We start from the raw sequence: 15,670 nt of genomic DNA, 5'->3' as shown, positions 1-15,670 counted from the left end.
CTGTTCTTCTATTAAGTGGTTAGTCAGTTAAATCATTCTATAATATTACTATTCTATGAGGCAACTTAGGGTTTTGAAAATGACTTTAAATATTATATGAAAACAATACATAAAGAGTAATACTTACGTGGAATGGTTGTATGAAAAGGACCATTCATAGCAAATGAAAAATTAAATTTAACAAATATACAAGTTAAATAGTTCACGTTTGGAATAATGGGTTTAGTGTTAATTCTTTTTTCTCTTTGAATTACTAAAGAGCATGTTGTTGAGCATTTCCTACTTTTAATGTCCTGCTTACAGTTGAAATACATATAAGATAGAAATTACTGTTACTACCTTAAATTGGAATATTATTTATGTATTCATAATGTTCAGAAAATTATATTTTGTACAGAAAACATTATAAACTCTGAAACAAAGGAAATATTAGAGATTATTTATAAGCTGGCAACAGAGAAATATAGCTTTGGTTGTTAAAACCTTTATAACACGTCTCTAGTAAATCATGCATTTATCTAAATAATGTATGTTTTATGATATGAAAGTGAATGAGCTAGGATTCCAAGTTCACAGGGCTATACATATATTTTTCGTTACTCTTGTTGCTTTCTTTCTGATTATAAAAGAAAAACTTGTAAAAAAAAAATCCAAAGTAATGGAATTACAAAGGAGAAAACAAAAGCCTCCACAGTTGCATTTTTCCAGAGATAACCACTTTAATAGTTTGTGTGATATCCTCTTACTATATATAAAGATGCCTTTTTCCCCCTTAAAAAGGTGTCATAATCTTAATTCCGTGTTGATGGACATTGGAGTTGTTTTCCATTATTTACTTTGGCAAATTAGGCTACAAATGAATATTTTTATGCATGTATCTTAGCATATTTAGGTGATTATTTAGATAGGATAAATTACTAGAATTGCTGAGCTTAAACTCATGCACATTTAGAATTTTCACACACACTGCCAAATTGCCCTCAGAAAATGTACAAATTTATACTCTCACTAACTGTATCTGAGGATTTGTTTCTCTCCCAGCTATTAGCACTGTGTGTGATCTTCTTTTAAAATTGTATTAGTTGGATAGAAAAGTGATACCTCATTGCAGTTTTAATTTGCGTTATTTTGATTATTACTGTATATACATGTTTGGAATAGAATAGGATGGTATAAGAAGAGGAAACAAACTATATTTGTACAGCTCAGTGGGAAGAAAGATTTAGGTTGGTATAGAAAGTTGAAATGGGCCTTTCATATCATTCTATTTTATATCTTCCAGTGTTTTCAAAAGGCCCTCATTTTTTGTAAAAACAGTTTGCATGTCATCACACATACGTTGAACCGTTTGCTTAAGTGGAGGAATGTGCAGAACTGTAGCAAAACCTTCTTTATAATGAAATTATTTTAATCCCTTTCAGGCAAGAAATTAGTTTCATCAAGAAAATTGATTTCATTTAGAAGAGATGCAGTACTTATAGCCATAACCAGGTTAAACCTTTTTCTCCACTTCTATATCAGAAAATAGCTTCTAACCAGTATATAGCTCCAAATTAATTAGTTCAGTTTAAGGTTTTCAAATTTTATTAATACTCCCCCCATCTTTATGACACTTCTTTTTCTGTGCAGATCTTTGGGTTTCTTCACCTAGGTTTACAAAATAGACAAAATAACTTTTTGATGGCCAGGTGACTGGCCCAAAGAAAAATTTGCAGTCTTGACAATAATGAATTATTTTTGTTCACAGAGCTGGTTCACAGATTTTAACAAACCCTTCTGCTCTTCTTAATATTATTTTTTCTGTTTCTATAGTGTCCAAGTTCATTACAAAATTAAAACTGTGTCCAGTAAGAAAACTTATTTTATTTTCTATGGCTTTAATAACAGCCAGAGATTTTACTAGCTGATTAATTTTCGTGAATCATCCAATACTTACTGTATTTTAGAAACAGAAATTGAAGGGAAATCCTGAATACTGGTATCCTACACATGTAACTTTGCGGTTTGCCACACCATGCATGTTGTAGATCTTAACTGTGAAGTTTTTGAATGTCAGCCTAAGGAGCTTGAATATTCTATAGAGACTGAAAGCGAAGTAAATTTTCCCAGTGTCTTCTCCAGAGGCATCTTTGGTCATCTGAATGCTGCAAACTAGAAAGGAAGCTTTGATCCACAGAGCACACCTTACGCAACAATAGTAAAAGTAGAGGATGGCTTTTATTTTTCACTGAGTTTCATTTTAGAAAATCTCTGGATATGAACCTTAGTTCTGATTTAAGACTCTCCTGCCATAGTCATGGCCAGTAACAGTGAGAGGTTGTTTTCAATTGTCTTAAATTTTGTTCTTAATGTGAAAAATTATGCTGTGTTTTAAATTTTCATTGAAAGTATTTTAAATAATAAAATAGGAACAAAGAGGCTTTTCTAATCAAATCAGGCAAAGTCACTCATGTATTTAAAATATAATTAGCTATATTGAAATTATTTTAAGTTGTGCCCAAATCTACATTTACTGAACTAGTAGGAAAATATATTGTTGTTTAAGGTGTGTTGATATATCCTGCTATTACTCTTTATTTAATTTATTTAAAAAATAAATAAATTTATTTATTTATTTATGGCTACATTGGATCTTCATTGCTGTGCATGGGCTTTCTTTAGTTGCGGTGAGCAGGGGCTACTCTTTGTTGTGGTGCGCGGGCTTCTCACTGTGGTGGCTTCTCTTGTTGGGGAACATGGGCTCTAGGCGTGTCGGCTTCAGTAGTTGTGGCACGCGGGCCTCAGTAGTTGTGGCTCGTGGACTCTAGAGCGCAGGCTCAGCAGTTGTGACACACGGGCTTAATTGCTCCGCATCATGTGGGATCTTCCCAGGCTAGGGCTCAAACCCATGTCCCCTGCATTGGCAGGTGGATTCTTGACCACTGACCCACCAGGGAAGCCCACACTTTATTTTTAATTACAAAATAATTTGGCTTAATTGTAAATAAAGGGAATCTTGACTATGAACCTTATGTACTTTGCAGTAATGTCCAGGTGTGCTTGGACATTCTCTACTGTTATAGATTTGTAAAAACTGAGAGAGAAAATTCAGAGTACATCTAATCATGTTTCTATTTTGTGGTACCACACATAAACCATGACACTTAAGTGAAACTCTAGCCATATCAAAGAGATCTAATAACCTATTCTCAGTGAATACTTGAGTTATACATTGTTTTTAAATCACGCCATTAAGAAAAATCAATACAGTATAAGTATCTCAAGTTAAAATTTTACATCTCATATTAATTTTTGTGGACAGACAGAATGACCATATGAGAAGCAACACAGTCACCAGAGGTGTCGTTTAATAGTAACAGCCACTTAGTGGAATCACATTATTTTACATGTGAATTTCCTCTACTTGCCACCAAAGGTAAGTGTTCTGGAGTGAAATTCAGCTCTCAGTCTGGCCAGTCTTGAGATATATAGTTAGACATTAGTTTGGGATGGAAAGTGAAATTTGCTTTTCTACTGATTTTATTGGAGGAGGGAAAGAGTAGCTAATTTGTTTTCTAAATAGGAATTTGGCCAGTAAAACAATAATGTGTAAGATAAAGAATTTGAATACTTGCACGTGTTTAAGGATTTAATTTTATCATCTGAAAATCTTGGCATTTGTCTTCAAGATGCAGCGTAACCGAATCACCGTACATTGTGTTTATGTACAGAAAACCGGTTGTTCTTCGGAGAAATGTAGTTTTATAGAGTATGTTGCAGCCTGACACAATGAATTTTCAGCATCAATACTGACAAATAAAGAGCAGGAAGCAAACGGTGGCAAGAGAGGTGTTAGGGCCGGCACAAACGGTGAGACCCCCAGTTTGGAGCCTAACATCAGCTTCTTTGATCTGCCGTTAGATAACTGTGACCTCGTACTAACATCAGAATTTTAATTTCGGGCTTAAGATTTGGCTCTTACAAATTAAAGAAAAAGAAAACACCTTAGATAAATAAAATGAATGTTTGAGACAGCTTAATATGAATACAACGCCTACTTGGAGTTTTTATTTTTTTAAATGGATAGTCAGGCAGTAAATAGGACTTCAGTGCATGTCACATTTAAAGATCTCTTTATATAGTGCCATAACTTTATGTGTATAAAAAAATACATACATTTTGCTAAAATTAGCATAAGGTCTCGTATATGGGGCTGTGTATTCCCTCTGCGGCGAAGCAGTTTTATTCCTTATGCCTTCTATACCCTCATCGAACACATATACTTGGGACATTGGCTTGAAAGGGAATGGGCAGGTTAAATCTGCTTTTTAAATGAAAGTTTAAAAGTGGCATAAAAATAAATTGCAGAAATGTCTTCAGACATTTTAAACCATTTACTGGCTCTAAGATGAGACTTTTCCTAGTAGAAAACTTTGTTTTCTTGTCTTTAACCACTTTCTCTTCTGAGTGTAAGATTAGACATTTCCAAGGGCTTGTTCAGTGTGAAGTTTTTCAGGTGATTTCAGTTTAATGCAACCAGATAATTGTAGCTCCAGGGCTTAGTTAGGTTGTAAAGCTGCTAATCCAGACAGTATTACCCAGTCACAATTATCCTATTGTGCTTATAGGAGACACCTCTGCCTTTAATGGTCTCTCCCCATGCTGGCGATTTCAAGTTTCAGAAGTCCTATGAAAACGAGGCACACGAGGCCAAGGTTAAGTCTAGACAAAAACATCAGAATATGCAGTTTGGGGCAACAGTGTGAAATCTTAAATCTTTTACCAAAGATCAAATTTGATATTTTTGTGGCATTAGCTTCTACTTTACCCCTTACTGTCCTTAAAAAAATTTAGTATGGAATTTGAAAGCTGTGTCTCCTTTTTTGTTTAAATGAGTTCCTGCCAAAGCAGCCACACTCTTGGGTATTTGTAAACAGTTTAATCAATTACTGCAGTTATTATTTAGAGGGATGCTCCCTTTCAGTGGAGTGCAGTAATTCACTTTCCATATTTATTCCACTCAGAACCTCTTCTGAAGAGCAATTGTAATGCAATATTGAATAATTATAATGTGGGGATTCTAAAGGTTGTTACCTTTTTCTCTCACCCTGACCAAAATTTGGTATTTCTATTATAGTAATATAAAAACAGATGCTTGTAAATAAAAGGCAAGTCTCTTCATGTGTCAAACCTTCGTTAGCTCCTGTGGTCCACACGCTAAGGAACAACTGGGAAATAAAACAACATTGGGGAAAGGCGGTTTATACGTGATTAAGCCTTTCTGTTCTGTCATCGGATGTTAGAGATGGGCAGAAGTCCTGCTTTAGAGTACACTTCAGGATGGCATGCACAAATGGGAATTAGGATTCTATTGTGTCTAAGGCTAGGTTCGGGATTTGGACAATGTAAAATATGTAGGATCTAAGAGGACAGAAAAGAAGGTAGAAATTGAGAGCCCGGGCACTGGGGTTCATGCAGGATAAGTCACCTCAGGGCAGTAAGACTGTACTCTGCAAAGTGCTTAGGACAGAGCTTAGCTCCCTGTAATGCATCATTTATTTTTGCCTTCCTCTTCCTTTTCCCTTCCATTCTCCTCTTCCTCCCTGTCTCCTCTGCCTCTCTACTATCTATCATGGCAGGGAAGGATGTACTGTTTTACTCTTCAAGTGTCCTCATCTGTAATCCATTCTTCCACTAACCTTATGTTTTCCAAAAACTTCATGTGTTGGTGTCATAGCTATTAATTATACTTAACTCTCTTTGTTATTCTAGAAGGAGTTTAACAATAAGAAAATGAGCAGTTTCCACTTGTCTTTTATTGTTTGTACCTTGGATTACAGGGAGAATTGTTCCTCTTCAGCTGAGGTTGCCAACATGAGGACCATTGTGTTGCTTCTTAGTTGTTATTGCCCAGCAGGGTCCCCTCTGGGCTGTGAAGAGGAACGACCAGGGATGCCTAGAGACTGTGCTGGCCATTCCATTTCCCCTACCCTGGTCATTTTCCTTCACAGTCTCAAAAGCTGCCACGGTCCTCAGTGGTACAAAACATGTGCCTATGTGACAGCACTGTGCCAACAGAGGTGAGTGTAGCAGTGGGAGAGGCGAGGTAAGGAGGAAAAAGAAAGTAAGAGAAAAGAGGCAATCTTTCTTCCTTCATTTTAAACATGTGAAACTATTCTGTACGTTTCATTAAAAAATATATAGTGGCATTGACTTTGTTATCCTAAGTTCGAATTAGGGCGGACTTAACTTGTTGATACATTCTGCACCATTCCAATCTGAATGAATGTGAAAACTTTTTACTTTACTTAAAACACATAATTTCACTTTAACTATATAACTTATTAGATGATGATCATTTGTGCTTGATGCTACGGAGAATTTATTGGAAGTACCAGACAAAGACGGCCCAGAATGACTTTTGTAGGCTAGCTGTGCGAACAAGACTTTTACGTATGAAAAAGATAATTAAATGAAATACTAAATGAGTTTTAGATAGATCATGTTTTGAAAAGTACAACTTGATTTTCTCAAATATTGAATAAAATTGTTATTTTTTATTGTTGGTTTACTTATTTTTTTTTGTTTTATTATTATTTTTTTTTGTGGTACTCGGGCCTCTCACTGTTGTGGCCTCTCCCGTTGCGGAGCACAGGCTCTGGACGCGCAGGCTCAGCAGCCATGGCTCACGCGCCCAGCCACTCCACGGCACGTGGGATCTTCCCAGACCAGGGCACAAACCCGTGTCCCCTGCATTGGCAGGCGGACTCTCAACCACTGCGCCACCAGGGAAGCCCTGGTTTACTTACTAAAAAGCAAAGCTTAAGAAAGGTTTCCAGGCTTGGAGCTTAAATTATTCAAATTGTAAGTTAGTTTGAAGGAGAGTACAGAAAGTTGGACTTCTAATTGTTAGAATGTTTATTGTTAGTATCCAATATTCTATATGCATGAATTAAACTTGCTTTAATGATGAGTTTGGTATTCACCAATTAAAGTTCAATAAATCAATTAAGGTTCATTTCTTTCCACATCAGAGTAACCTAGCCAGCTTTTTTTTCAATTGCAGAATATTGGAGCATCATAGTGCCCCAAATCTTAGATTTGGCAGGATCCAGAGCACCTCTGGTGAACTCTGCCTCAGGAAGGGTTAGATGGACACCCCCTTTTCCCCCCGCCCCCAATACCACTGAAGTGATTCAGCTACCCTGACTTCCAGTGGATGCCTGAAATTAACACATTAATTCAGACCCAATAACATGCTAAATTCAGAACACACATAAGCCACCAGGTGCTACACTCTGGAGTTCCTGCACCAATTTCCACAGAAAATAAACAATTTCTTCGCAGCCATTTCATTTTCCAGTAGATATTTCTAATGATCAAGAGACTTTGGCAAAGTTCCTTGATACTTTTGCCACCTGATACCCTGTTCTAAGCTTCTGGACTCACTGAGCATTCCACATCTGCATTATTTTTTGCAGTTGTAGATACTGACCTATTTTTGGGGCAGAGGTTGACCTTTCACTGAACTCCCCAATGTGTTTATTACTTTCACCTGCTTTGATGCCCGCATGGCACTCTACCTGAATAATTAGAAAAATACAGGCTAGCGTCCTTATGGTTAGAGGCTGAAAACTTCCAAACAAGAAATGGTATCTGGTAAATGTCTCTTATTGCCAGGCAGGTGCTTTGCAAACTTATTCAACTCTGCCTCTTGCTTATATTCCTCCCCTGGTTTCTACTACTGCTTTTCAGATCAGGTCTAATTAGAAGATAAGGAGACTGTAGCCAAATAGCCCTGTGTACATAAATCAGGCAAAGACTTGCTGAGGTGGGTGTAGCTACAGTGAATCAGGATTGAGTTCTTTGTGCTCCTGGCCCGGTTTTTCCCTGCTAGCCTGAAACAATCTGAAGTTTTAAATTTCTTTCTATGGAATTTCTAAATTTCATCTTCACAGTTTTCTCAAATTTGCAGTTGATAACTTTTGTCATTAAGTCGATTAATTTTATCTGTAGTCTGATTGATTAATGTATTGGGTTAGAACACCAAGCAATGCTCCTTAGCACTAGCTCTGCAGATGAACAGAATATGAGAACAGCACAGATCCTATCATCTGAGTACAGTTAACTTCTTTATTACCCCCAGAATGGGTTATGCTAAGTCATCTGTTAGTTACAGTTTCATAATTTTGGACTAATTAAAGGAAGTCTTGTATATAAGTAACCTTACATATATCTTGTATATAAGTAAAAAAAAAAATCAGTTTTCACTCTTGACTACCTTAAATAGCTAAGTTTGACTAACTGTGGAAACTTAGATCTAGATGAAAATTATGTGTCACTAGCATTTTAAAATATCAGCCTAAATCTCAAGTTAAAATTAAATACGTAAAAAATTAAGCACATATTATAAAGGATACTCTTAAAAAGATAAACATTCTGCCCTTCCTCTTCCAGGTCTTGTTTATGAGATTCATTTGGCTACAATAATTCTATAACTCAGGGTAACAGGCACATTTTAGCTCAGCTTCTTCCAAGATATTATCAGTCCTGTCTGAGTAGAGTACAAATTAATACAGTGATTCTGTTATTATTTTGTTTTATGTGTTTTTCGTTTGCTTATTTGTTCTTAGTTTTGAATAAACCACAGCAGTACTTCACATATTTGAAGTCCAGCGATTTCTAGTAATTAGAATAGATGTGAACAAAAATTAAGCTTAGAAAACTGAAACTTATTTAATTAATCTATGCCTCCAAGCTACTAAGCTGTACTCATATGATAGTTCTAAAGTCTTCCTTTATAGGCTATGTGGTTGTAATAAGCTTGGAAAATAATGTTTCCCAAGTTCACAGCAGAATAATGTAGCAAGTCAGAAAGATGAAGGGCCATTCGGAAGACATCATAGAGTGAGACGAGTGCAGGGGAGGAGACAAAACAAGCTAAACAAAACAAAACAAAACATAAAAATTAGATGCAAGTGCTGCAGTCAGAATAGATTGATCGCATTTAGTGTAGTGCAGGGTTTCTCATCCTCAGCACTGCTGACATTTTGGGCTGGCTAATTCTTTTTGGGGGGGAAGTATGTGTGTCTGAAGGAGGAATTGTTCTGTGCATTTTAGGATGTTTAGCAGCAATCTTGGCTTCTATCCACTAGATGCCAGTAGCAACTGACCCCTCCCCCATCCCCCCACACCTGTGAAAATTGTCTCCAGAAGTTGCCAAAGGTCCCTTGGAGGGGGCAAACTCGACCCCTTTGAGAACCACTGATGTAGCTTTTAACAACAGTATAAACCTTGATAATCCTTCAAAGTATAATTGTGATATTTCTTACTATAACTCTAAGCCATCAAAAAGTTTATCTTTAGCTCTCTGTCCTTAAGATGACAGGTAAATGTGTGATATATTTTAGAAAGCTCGATATTCTAGTGATTGGAATTTTTAAAAAATTGTTATTGTTTATGTGATAAATGTCAGTATTTGAGAAATTCAGGTACAAAGAATCCTTTATATTCCAGTGCCACTGGAAAAATAAAATTTCAAATATCATTATTTTGTGAAATGTGTGCCTGCCTAATTATGCAGTCAAATATTATAGGTCCTCTGGCATGACCCCTTAAACTGATACTAAAATTATCTTTAGTTTCCTGAGCACACATTATAGGACAGTAGGCGGAAACAGCCCTAGCACAATAGGAAGTATGAGGAAGTTGGCTTCGGATTCCATGTTTAGATTTGGACAGCCAAAATTGGATATGAATAAAGAGCCCATGAAACAAAGAAAGTTTCCTTGAAGATTGTTCTTGATAGTTTGGAAAGCAAGTTGTACCTTTCGTTTATTCTTCTGAGTTTATTTTCCTACATAAAAAACATGACACAAGCTCCAATCTTTGAATTTGTTCATAATTGAACATATTGGAAAAGATTGCTTATAGTCTCCAGCTTGTTCTTTCTAGGGATCTATTTTAAAAATCTATCTGGTTATTTAATGCCAAATATGCATATAGGCCTTCCTTGTGCTGGCTACACCGCATCCAAGTGGGATCAAATAACATAGTTGACAGTTCCATCTACTGCCTTCATGTTTTGAATGTCTCAAATTCTGAGAACTCTCACACCTTACTAACGAGGTAGTCCCTTCAAGAAAACCAAGGTTTGTGGGAGATTGGCTGCTTGTCCACAGCTACCTCAGATTAAGGTTTGCTTATATAATAAAATGTTAAACTTTGGATTCTGCATTGCCAACTAAAATATGTTATTTTCACTCTTATTCTTTGATCCCCTAGTTCTGTAATTTGTACCTGCATCTTCTTGATATATTTTACTTTATCATGTTAACCTATATTTTTATGGTATGCTTTTGGGATATAAATTTCTCTTTACATTTTTTTGTCTTCATAATTGTATAGAATTTTTTCCTATTTTATCATTTTTATATTTGATTATATGTTCTTGGTGTATTTTATGTGTTTTCATTGTAATTCACATACTAGTATTCACGTAAAGATTTTGTATCCTTATCCCATTTTCTTTGCATTAATTTTAAACATTATTCATTTACTCATTTCTTCTGTGTGACTTAGCTTATATTTTTCTGTTGGTTTTCACATTTTTGTCTTTTGTAATAAGGCTAGGCATAAGAGGAACAAATGTAAAGTGTATGTTCTAAGAAAAGATTTTAATATTTTACCCCTCCAGTGTGAGGGGTACTCTAAAATCTCAAGTGTCAGAAAGTCAACTGACCACAGGAGCCAGATAGAACTGGTGAGGACTGGGGTAAACCCAAAAGTATGTGTCTCTATCACATGCACAGCTTCCATTTAGTACTGGTAGATTGCTGCCATGTGAGAGTGGGAATAGCTTTGCCAGGTCTTCCAAGTTTTTGAAAAGTGTCAGAAATATGTATTCTTTCAATTTCTAAATACTGGAAATTTTTTTTTTTTTTTTTTTTTTTTTTTGGTATGCGGGCCTCTCACCATTGTGGCCTCTCCCGTTGCGGAGCACAGGATCCGGACGTGCAGGCTCAGTGGCCATGGCTCACGGGCCTAGCCGCTCCGCGGCATGTGGGATCTTCCTGGACTGGGGCATGAACCCGTGTCCCCTGCATTGGCAGGCGGACTCTCAACCAATTGCACCACCAGGGAAGCCCTGGAAAATATTTTTTAAAAATATTAATACAGCCTACGTCAAAAAGAACATGAGACAGTGGTATCCAGCTACTTCTCGAAGGGGCCATTAAAGTCAGGCTATTTTGCTAGCCAATAGAATAATTAATTAAGCTAGGTGATTGGTTCAAGATGGCAGAGTAGAAGGATGTGTGCTCACTCCCTCTTGCAAAAGCACCAGAATCACAACTAGCTGCTGAAGAATCATTGACAGGAAGACACTGGAAATCACCAAAAAAGATACCCCACATCCAAAGACAAAGGAGAAGCCACAATGAGATGGTAGGAGGGGTGCAATCACAATACAATCAAATCCCATAACTGTGGTGGGTGACTCACAAACTGGAGAACAATTATACCACAGAAGTCCACCTACTGGAGTGAAGGTTCAGAGTCCCATGTCAGGCTTCCCAACCTGGAAGTCCGGCAATGGGAGGAGGAATTCCCACAGAATCAGACTTTGAAGGCTAGTGGGATTTGACTGCAGGACATCAACAGGACTGGGGGAAACACAGACTCCGCCCTTGGAGGGCACACACAAAGTAGTGTGAGCATCAGGACCCGGGGGAAGGAGCAATGACCCCAGAGGAGACTGAACCAGACCTACCTGCTAGTGTTGGAGGGTCTCCTACAGAGGTGGGGGGTGGCTATAGCTCACTGTGAGGACAAGGACACTGGCAGCAGAAGTTCTGGGAAGCACTCCTTGGTGTGAGCCCTCCCAGATTCCGACATTAGCCCCACCAAAGAGCCTGGGTAGGCTCCAGTGTTGGCTTGACTCAGGCCAAACAACCAACAGGGAGGGAACTCAGCCCCACCATCAACAGACAAGCAGATTAAAGTTTTACTGAGCTCTAACCACCAGAGCAATACCCAGCTCTACCCACCACCAGTCCCTCCCATCAGGAAGCTTGCACAGGCCTTGTAGATAGACTCATACACCAGACGGCAGGCAGCAGAAGCAAGAAGGACTACAATCCTGCAGCCTGTGGAATGAAAGCCACATTCACAGAAAGATAGACAAGATGAAAAGGCAGAGGGCTATGTACCAGATGAAGGAACAAGATAAAACCCCAGAAAAACAGCTAAATGAATTGGAGATAGGCAACCTTCCAGAAAAAGAATTCAGAAAAGTGATAGTGCAGATGATCCAGGACCTTGGAAAAAGAATGGAGGCAAAGATCAAGAAGATGCAAGAAATGTTTAACAAAGACCTAGACAAATTAAAGAACAAACACCTAGAAGAATTAAAGAACAAACAAACAGAGATGAACAATACAATAAGTGAGATGAAAAATACAGTAGAAATAATCAATAGCAGAATAACTGAGGCAGAAGGACAGATAAGTGACCTGGAAGACAGAATGGTGGGATTCACAGAACAGCATAAAGAAAAAAGACTGAAAAGAAATGAAGGCAGCCTAAGAGGCCTCTAGGACAACATTAAACGCACCAACATTCGCATTATAGGGGTGCCAGGAGGAGAAGAGAGAGAGAAAGGACCCAAGAAAATATTTGAAGAGATTATAGTTGAAAACTTCCCTCACATGGGAAAGGAAATAGCCACCCAAGTCCAGGAAGCACAGAGAGTCCCAGGCAGGATAAAGCCAAGGAGAAACACGCCAAGACACATAATAATCAAATTGACAAAAATTAAAGACGAAGACAAATTATTAAAAGCAACAAGGGAAAAATGACAAACAACATACAAGGGAACTCCCGTAAGGTTAACAGCTGATTTCTCAGCAGAAACTCTACAAGCCAGAAGGGAGTGGCATAATATATTTAAAGTGATGAAAGGGAAGAACCTACAACCAAGATTACTCTACCCGGCAAGGATCTCATTCAGAGTTGATGGAGAAATCAAAAGCTTTACAGACAAGGAAAAGCTAAGAGAATTCAGCACCACCAAACCAGCTCTACAACAAATGCTAAAGGAACTTCTCTAGGCAAGAAACACAAGAGAAGGAAGAGGACCTACAAAAACAAATACAAAACAATTAAGAAAATGGTAATAGGAACATATATATCAATAATTACCTTAAAGGTGAATGGATTAAATGCTCCACTCAAAAGACACAGCCTTGCTGAATGGATGCGAAAGCAAGACCTGTCAATATGCTGTCTACAAGAGACCCACTTCAGACCGAGGGACACATACAGACTGAACATGAGGGGATGGAAATAGATATTCCATGCAAATGGAAGTCAAAAGAAACCTGGAGTAGCAATACTCATATCAGATAAAATAGACTTTAAAATAAGGAATGTTACAAGAGACAAGGAAGGACAGTACATAATGATCAAGGGATCAATCCAAGAGGAAGATATAACTCTTAGAAATATATATGCACCCAACATAGGGGCACCTCAATACACAAGACAAATGCTAACAGCTATAAAAGAGGAAATCGACAGTAACACAATAATAATGGGGAACTTTAACACCTCACTTACTACAGTGGACAGATCATCCAGGCAGAAAATTAATAAGGAAACACAGCTTTAAATGACACAATAGACCAGATAGATTTAATTGATATTTATAGGACATTCCATCCCAAAACAGCAGATTACACTCTCTTCTCAAGTGCACACAGAACATTCTCCAGGAGAGATCAAATCTGGGGTCACAAATCAAGCCCTGGTAAATTTAAGAAAATTGAAATCATATCAAGCATCTTTTCCAACCACAACACTATGAGGTTAGAAACCAGTTACAGGGAAGAAAACATAAAAAAACACAAACACATGGAGGCTAAACAATACGTTACTAAATAACCAAGAGATCACTGAGGAAATCAAAGAGGTAATCAAAAAATACCTAGAGACAAATGACAATGAAAACACGACGATCCAAAACCTATTGGATGCAGCAAAAGCAGTTCTAAGAGGGTAGTTTATAGCAATACAATCCTACCTCAAGAAACAAGAAAAAAATCTCAAATAAAAATTCTAACCTTACACCTAAAGGAAACAAAACCCAAATTAGTAGAAGGAAAGAAATCATAAAGATCAGAGCAGAAATAAATGAAATAGAAACAAAGAAAAGAATAGCAAAGATCAATAAAACTAAAAGCTGGTTCTTTGAGCAGATAAACAAAATTGATAAACCTTTAGCCAGATTCATCAAGAAAAAGAGGGAGAGGACTCAAATCAATAAAATTAGAAATGAAAAAGGAGAAGTTACAATGGACACTGCAGAAATACAAAGCATCCTAAGAGACTACTACAAGCAACTCTATGCCAATAAAATGGACAACCTGGAAGAAATGGACAAATGCTTAGAAAGGTATAACCTTCCAAGACTGAACCAGGAAGAAACAGAAAATATGAAGAGACCAATCACAAGTAATGAAATTGAAACTGTGAGTAAAATCTTCCAACAAACAAAAGTCCAGGACCAAGGACTTCCCTGGTGGTGCAGTGGTTAAGAATCCACCTGCCAATGCAGGGAATATGGCTTTGAGCCCTGGTCTGGGAAGATCCCACATGCCATGGAGCAGCTAAAGCTGTGTGCCACAACTGCTGAGCCTGCACTCTGGAGGCCGTGAGCCACAGCTACTGAAGCCCACGCACCTAGAGCCTGTGCTCCGCAACAAGAGAAGCCACCACAATGAGCAGCCCATGCACCACAACAAAGAGCAGCCCCCACTCACCGCAACTAGGGAAAGCCCACGTGCAGCAAGGAAGACCCAAAGCAGCCATCAATCAATCAATCAATCTATCTATTTTTTTAAAAAAAGGTACAGGACCAGATGGCTTCCCAGGTGAATTCTATCAAACATTTAGAGAAGAGCTGACACCCATCCTTCTCAAACTCTTCCAAAAAATTGCAGAGGAGGGAACAGTCCCAAGCTCATTCTATGAGGCCACAATCACCCTGATACCAAAACCAGACAAAGATACTCCAAAAAAAAAAAAAAAAAATTACAGACCAGTATCACTCACGAATATAGATACAAAAATCCCCAACAAAATACTAGCAAATAGAATCCAACAACACATTAAAAGGATCATACACCATGATCAAGTGGGATATATCCCAGGGATGCAAGGATTCTTCAATATACGCAAATCAATCAATGTGATACACCATATTAACAAATTTAAGTATAGAAACAATATGATCATCTCAATAGATGCAGAAAAAGCTTTTGACAAAATTCAACACCCATTTATGGTAAAAACTCTCCAGAAAGTGGGCATAGAGGGAACCTCTCTCAACATAATAACCTCTCTCAACATAAAGGCCATATATGACAAACCCACAGTAAACATCATTCTCAATGGTGATAAAATGGAAAGCATTTCCTCTAAGATCAGGAACTAGACAAGGATTTCCACTCTCGCCACTTATTCAACATAGTTTTGGAAGTCCTAGTCATTGCAATCACAGAAGAAAAAGAAATAGAAGGAATACAAATTGGAAAAGAAGTAAAACTGTCACTGTTTGCAGATGACATGATACTATACATAGAGAATCCTAAAGGTGCTGCCAGAAAACTTCTAGAGCTAATCAATGAATTTG

At 37.6% G+C, this 15,670-nt stretch overlaps 1 protein-coding gene across 7 annotated transcripts in view; it reads left to right on the top strand.

Moving 5' to 3' along the window:
* SOX5 (SRY-box transcription factor 5) overlaps positions 1-15,670 on the top strand; it is a 994,587-nt gene that overhangs the window by 296,892 nt on the left and 682,025 nt on the right. The gene's annotated exons all lie outside the window — the stretch shown is intronic.

The sequence above is a fragment of the Leucopleurus acutus genome, assembly GCF_964270905.1.
Source record: "Leucopleurus acutus genome assembly, chromosome: 11".
Classification (NCBI taxonomy): Eukaryota; Metazoa; Chordata; class Mammalia; order Artiodactyla; family Delphinidae; genus Leucopleurus; species Leucopleurus acutus.
Note: the sequence above shows the minus strand (reverse complement) of the source record. Positions and strands in the feature narration are given on the sequence as shown.